Genomic DNA, 6,791 nt, shown 5'->3' with positions numbered 1-6,791 from the left:
ACGTCCGTTTTTGCTGAACTAGTATACATAATTGTTTAGGGGCCAACTGTAGCCCTCCCCTGGGTGCGGGATTTTCTCCCTGTGTTGAAGGCCCATTGGTGGCCTTGGTTTGTGTTCTGCTCTTTTGTCAGGTTGTTGTCTCTTTGACGCATTCCCCGTTTCCATTCTCAATTTTATTGCAAAGTTATTAATTCTTGCTCCAAAGGGTTAACCATATACCTTTTTGACTATTTTGAAGCAATTCAGGGCTGATTCTGGAATTATATCAGGCCAGAATATTCATTTTCAGGCCCCGCTCCAGATTACCAAATGGTCATCCCTAACATCATTTGTAACACTTTTTACTTGTTCATCAGAAATACATATATTCAAATTTGTGCTATAAATTCCAAGTTTTGTCATGACCCTATGATCACAGATTTACTTTTACGTTACTTTGAATTTAGTCCTGCCATTTTCCGTGCACCAATGTTCTATTCATTCTGTAATACTAGTATGTTGAAAATTATTTTCATTCAAAAACCAATAGTTGTTTGTAATCATCATTTTCCGGTGAATATTAGAATAACAAGAAAAACTGTTAGTAGAACTCGAAAATTTATACCTACTCCCTTTTAAGATATTCTCGCCGAGAAAAAGCCCAGGTGTGCAGTATCCAATCAATCATTTTACAGATGCGGATCCAGGATTTTGCAAAAAAAGGGAGTGGTGAACTAAGAAAGTTAGGAGTGGAACATGTACAATGTAAATGCCTTAACCATGCATATATGTAGTTTTTTTTTATTACTTTGTGTTTGTTATGCTAACAAGTTAAATACATATTCTTATATCGTATATTTTATGATGGTATGATACTAAACCCCTAGCGGGAGGGATTGTGCTTGATTTTCATATGATGAAGACATAATCTTTCAATCAGTTTAATTGAGGTCTGGAGCTGGCATGTCAGTAACTGCTGGTAGTCCTTTGTTAATTTATGTTGATTATTGTCATTTTGCTTATTTTCTTCTGTTACCTATTCTAACGTCGGACTCGGACTTCTTTTAAACCGAATTTTATTGAGCGTATATTGACGTGTACTTGTTTTTTTTTCCACATTGACTTCAGGAATTAGGGGGGGGGGGGGGGGGGTTGAGATCTCACAAAACATGTTTATAATGGTTTACTTTTATAAATTGTAACTTGGATGGAGAGTTGTCTCATTGGCACTCATACCACATCTTCCTATATCTATTAACCCCGCCGCATTTTTGCGACTGTCCCAAGTCAGGAATCTCTGGCCTTTGTTGGTCTCGTATGTTTTTTTTTAATTTTGGTTCATTCGTGTTTCGGAGTTTAGTGTGACGTCCGTTTTTGCTGAACTAGTATACATTATTGTTTAGGGGCCAACTGTAGCCCTCCCCTGGGTGCGGGATTTTCTCCCTGTGTTGAAGGCCCATTGGTGGCCTTGGTTTGTGTTCTGGTCTTTTGTCAGGTTGTTGTCTCTTTGACGCATTCCCCGTTTCCATTCTCAATTTTATTGCAAAGTTATTAATTCCTGCTCCAAAGGGTTAACCATATACCTTTTTGACTATTTTGAAGCAATTCAGGGCTGATTCTGGAATTATATCAGGCCAGAATATTCATTTTCAGGCCCCGCTCCAGATTACCAAATGGTCATCCCTAACATCATTTGTAACACTTTTTACTTGTTCATCAGAAATACATATATTCAAATTTGTGCTATAAATTCCAAGTTTTGTCATGACCCTATGATCACAGATTTACTTTTACGTTACTTTGAATTTAGTCCTGCCATTTTCCGTGCACCAATGTTCTATTCATTCTGTAATACTAGTATGTTGAAAATTATTTTCATTCAAAAACCAATAGTTGTTTGTAATCATCATTTTCCGGTGAATATTAGAATAACAAGAAAAACTGTTAGTAGAACTCGAAAATTTATACCTACTCCCTTTTAAGATATTCTCGCAGAGAAAAAGCCCAGGTGTGCAGTATCCAATCAATCATTTTACAGATGCGGATCCAGGATTTTGCAAAAAAAGGGAGTGGTGAACTAAGAAAGTTAGGAGTGGAACATGTACAATGTAAATGCCTTAACCATGCATATATGTAGTTTTTTTTTATTACTTTGTGTTTGTTATGCTAACAAGTTAAATACATATTCTTATATCGTATATTTTATGATGGTATGATACTAAACCCCTAGCGGGAGGGATTGTGCTTGATTTTCATATGATGAAGACATAATCTTTCAATCAGTTTAATTGAGGTCTGGAGCTGGCATGTCAGTAACTGCTGGTAGTCCTTTGTTAATTTATGTTGATTATTGTCATTTTGCTTATTTTCTTCTGTTACCTATTCTAACGTCGGACTCGGACTTCTTTTAAACCGAATTTTATTGAGCGTATATTGACGTGTACTTGTTTTTTTTTCCACATTGACTACAGGAATTAGGGGGGGGGGGGGGGTTGAGATCTCACAAAACATGTTTATAATGGTTTACTTTTATAAATTGTAATTTGGATGGAGAGTTGTCTCATTGGCACTCATACCACATCTTCCTATATCTATTAACCCCGCCGCATTTTTGCGACTGTCCCAAGTCAGGAATCTCTGGCCTTTGTTGGTCTCGTATGTTTTTTTTTAATTTTGGTTCATTCGTGTTTCGGAGTTTAGTGTGACGTCCGTTTTTGCTGAACTAGTATACATTATTGTTTAGGGGCCAACTGTAGCCCTCCCCTGGGTGCGGGATTTTCTCCCTGTGTTGAAGGCCCATTGGTGGCCTTGGTTTGTGTTCTGGTCTTTTGTCAGGTTGTTGTCTCTTTGACGCATTCCCCGTTTCCATTCTCAATTTTATTGCAAAGTTATTAATTCCTGCTCCAAAGGGTTAACCATATACCTTTTTGACTATTTTGAAGCAATTCAGGGCTGATTCTGGAGTTATATCAGGCCAGAATATTCATTTTCAGGCCCCGCTCCAGATTACCAAATGGTCATCCCTAACATCATTTGTAACACTTTTTACTTGTTCATCAGAAATACATATATTCAAATTTGTGCTATAAATTCCAAGTTTTGTCATGACCCTATGATCACAGATTTACTTTTACGTTACTTTGAATTTAGTCCTGCCATTTTCCGTGCACCAATGTTCTATTCATTCTGTAATACTAGTATGTTGAAAATTATTTTCATTCAAAAACCAATAGTTGTTTGTAATCATCATTTTCCGGTGAATATTAGAATAACAAGAAAAACTGTTAGTAGAACTCGAAAATTTATACCTACTCCTTTTAAAGATATTCTCGCCGAGAAAAAGCCCAGGTGTGCAGTATCCAATCAATCATTTTACAGATGCGGATCCAGGATTTTGCAAAAAAAGGGAGTGGTGAACTAAGAAAGTTAGGAGTGGAACATGTACAATGTAAATGCCTTAACCATGCATATATGTAGTTTTTTTTTATTACTTTGTGTTTGTTATGCTAACAAGTTAAATACATATTCTTATATCGTATATTTTATGATGGTATGATACTAAACCCCTAGCGGGAGGGATTGTGCTTGATTTTCATATGATGAAGACATAATCTTTCAATCAGTTTAATTGAGGTCTGGAGCTGGCATGTCAGTAACTGCTGGTAGTCCTTTGTTAATTTATGTTGATTATTGTCATTTTGCTTATTTTCTTCTGTTACCTATTCTAACATCGGACTCGGACTTCTTTTAAACCGAATTTCATTGGGCGTATATTGATGTGTGTTTGTTTTTTACACATTGACTATATATAGAGGTATAGGGGGAGGGTTGAGATCTCACAAAACATGTTTAACCTCGCCGCATTTTTGCGCCTGTCCCAAGTCAGGAATCTCTAGCCTTTGTTGGTCTCGTATGTTTTTTTTTAATTTTGGTTCATTTGTGTTTCGGAGTTTAGTGTGACGTCCGTTTTTGCTGAACTAGTATACATTATTGTTTAGGGGCCAGCTGTAGCCCTCCCCTGGTGCGGGATTTTCTCGCTGTGTTGAAGGCCCATTGTGGCCTTGGATTGTTTTCTGCTCTTTTGTCAGGTTGTTGTCTCTTTGACGCATTCCCCGTTTCCATTCTCAATTTTATTGCAAAGTTATTAATTCCTGCTCCAAAGGGTTAACCATATACCTTTTTGACTATTTTGAAGCAATTCAGGGCCGATTCTGGAATTATAACAGGACCAGAACGAAGTTAACCCGACAGACAATTCATTGTAACTGGTAACTGGTAATGATGCAGCTTTTTTATGTTCCTACTCCAACAAATTAAGTTATTATTCGGAAGCAGTTCGGACTATTTGAGAAAAAATCAAGGAATTATAACTCTTGAAACTGCAGTAGTAAATTTCACCTGCATTCAAGGTAGATAGTAACAGAATCTTAAAGCATGTCTCAAAGGTGAAGTTTTTTTTGTATGTCCTTTTTGATCATATTGCTATTCACCTGTTTCAATTCTTATACATTCTTTGCTTTCAAATATTCCACTTTGAGCATTCCTGATGAAGATAATCCAGAACGGAACGTTGGAAGCATACGATTTCATTTTTTACTTGTCATTTAGAAACTATTTTGGCGTCTTCGCAGCATGCATGCATCAGTAAAAATGAACTTGACTTACATTTCATTGTCAAAGGTAATGTTGCGTTATAACCTCAAAAGCGACCTAAATTGAGTATTCTGTAAACAGGAAGTTGATGAGCAATGAATATGAAAACGCATCACAAGGTGTATCCATGCTCACACGATGATGGATGTTTGCTTAACGTCAAGCGGCAAATTTATATGCATATTCAGGACGAGAACATGTTAATGTAATATGATTATATAGACCGACATGCTGAGCCGGATTTTTAACGTTCACAGGGTAACAATCCGCAGGAAGAGATATCACCTTACCCGCACACGTTATTCCGACTCCGAGCCGACCAGTCTTACTCCTTTATGCCACGTGCTTAGCGGATAAGCAGCAAATACCAATTTTAAAGTCTTTGGTTTGACCCGGCCGGGGTTCGAACCAACAACCTCCCGCACTCGAGGCAAACACGCTACCACGAGACCACCGAGGCGGTTCCAAGCTCACACGAAGCTTGATACTAATTTTCGTGAAGCTCTGACTTGTAGATCCCGAGGTCAATAAGACAAAAAATTAATTGCTAGATTGGCCGGATTGACAGACCGACAGTCAAACGTGTTTGGCAAACCGATGATCAGACATCTAGTATAGGCGGCGGGTCCAGGATTTTTGAAAATGGGGCGTATTTCATGCTAAAAAATTATATATTTTCCAAATCATCTCCATGTAATTGAGATGTGTTAAAGCTTATACAACTTCATTCCAAATGTCATTGACCTTCCACTAGTGATTCCCGGTAAACTGACCTAATCCCAAACTAACACATTGTTGGCGCGGCCCCTGGCCTTAGACGGGAAGCCTAAGTCTTGTTCCCTATGCATTTATGTGTTGTTCAGTCAGGTGTAGAATATTTTCTATATTTGAATTCTTTGATAAGATATTTTATTAATATCATTGGGACTTGTTTCATTGTACAAGCATGTTGGCATTTGGTTGTGTGGCCAAATTTTGTCTGGTATACTTGAAATTCAGACAAGGCCTGGGATTTTTAATGTGATAGCTCAGAAACTGTCAATGACGTCACCCTCCCAAAAACATTTTAATTTCTGAGACACTCAGTGTTAGCTCCTATTTGTAATTGCAGAAAATTGGAATATTCCAAATCTCAGACTTTGGTTTTAACCAATTAGGAATTGATAGCATAATTTCTCTACTTATAAGCAAGCAATATGCCCTTTCTGTAAAAAATGCCAGAAACACTCATTTCTGCATTTTTTCCAATTTTCCTATCCATAGTGATAGTGCTTTGTATAAAAGGACCTTTCATAAAATAATTAAGTAAACACCATGATTATTTTATCATTGCATACGAAAAAAGAAGGTTTTAGGAATACTTCATGATACAGTAATTCCACACTACAATAAAAAAAAACAAGGAATCTCTAGTTCAAAATATGGTTTTCAGAAATACAGGGGTTTAAACAGTTTGTCAAGCTGTTAATCACCAGTCTAGAAAAGTAATTAAATTAAACAGACTACTAAAGATCTTCCATTAACATCGAATTATCAAAAATGCTGCATTTATTCTGACATACTGTGGACTATATAACAGCAATGTGTAGACTACCTTAGAATGCACATAACAACAGATCGCCTTACAATCATTCTATACACCAAATATAATAAACCTATTGCTTATAGTATCTGATAAACTGACAAACTATGGCAACTTAACATTGACCAATGAACCCTGAAAGTGAGGTCAAGGTCAGAGGAAACCTGCCAGTCAAACATGATCACTTCATAATCATTCCATACACCAAATATAGTTGACCTATTGCTTGAAGTACCCAAGGTAAGGACTTGACCACGAAAATTAACCTCATAAGTGAGTATTACACATGACAGAAAAAACAAATTTTGTTTCAAGAAGTAATGAACTATGAAAATGAGGTCCAGGAATATGAACATATTAAGTATGACAGATTGAAACTTCGTTACAGAAGATATTTGATTGATAGATTGGTGTTTTACACCTCTTTCAGCACTATTGCACTCTTCCATTGGTGGTGTTTTTAATGGTGGAGGAAGCCAGGGTACCCAGAGAGAATCACTGACCTTAGGTAGGAAAACTGACAATCCTAGTGGCTAGTCAATTAAGATTGGAGACAACACACTTGCCAGGTGCTGGA

Source organism: Mytilus californianus, unplaced genomic scaffold (genome assembly GCF_021869535.1).
Source record: "Mytilus californianus isolate M0D057914Y unplaced genomic scaffold, xbMytCali1.0.p SCAF_5, whole genome shotgun sequence".
Classification (NCBI taxonomy): Eukaryota; Metazoa; Mollusca; class Bivalvia; order Mytilida; family Mytilidae; genus Mytilus; species Mytilus californianus.
Note: the sequence above shows the minus strand (reverse complement) of the source record.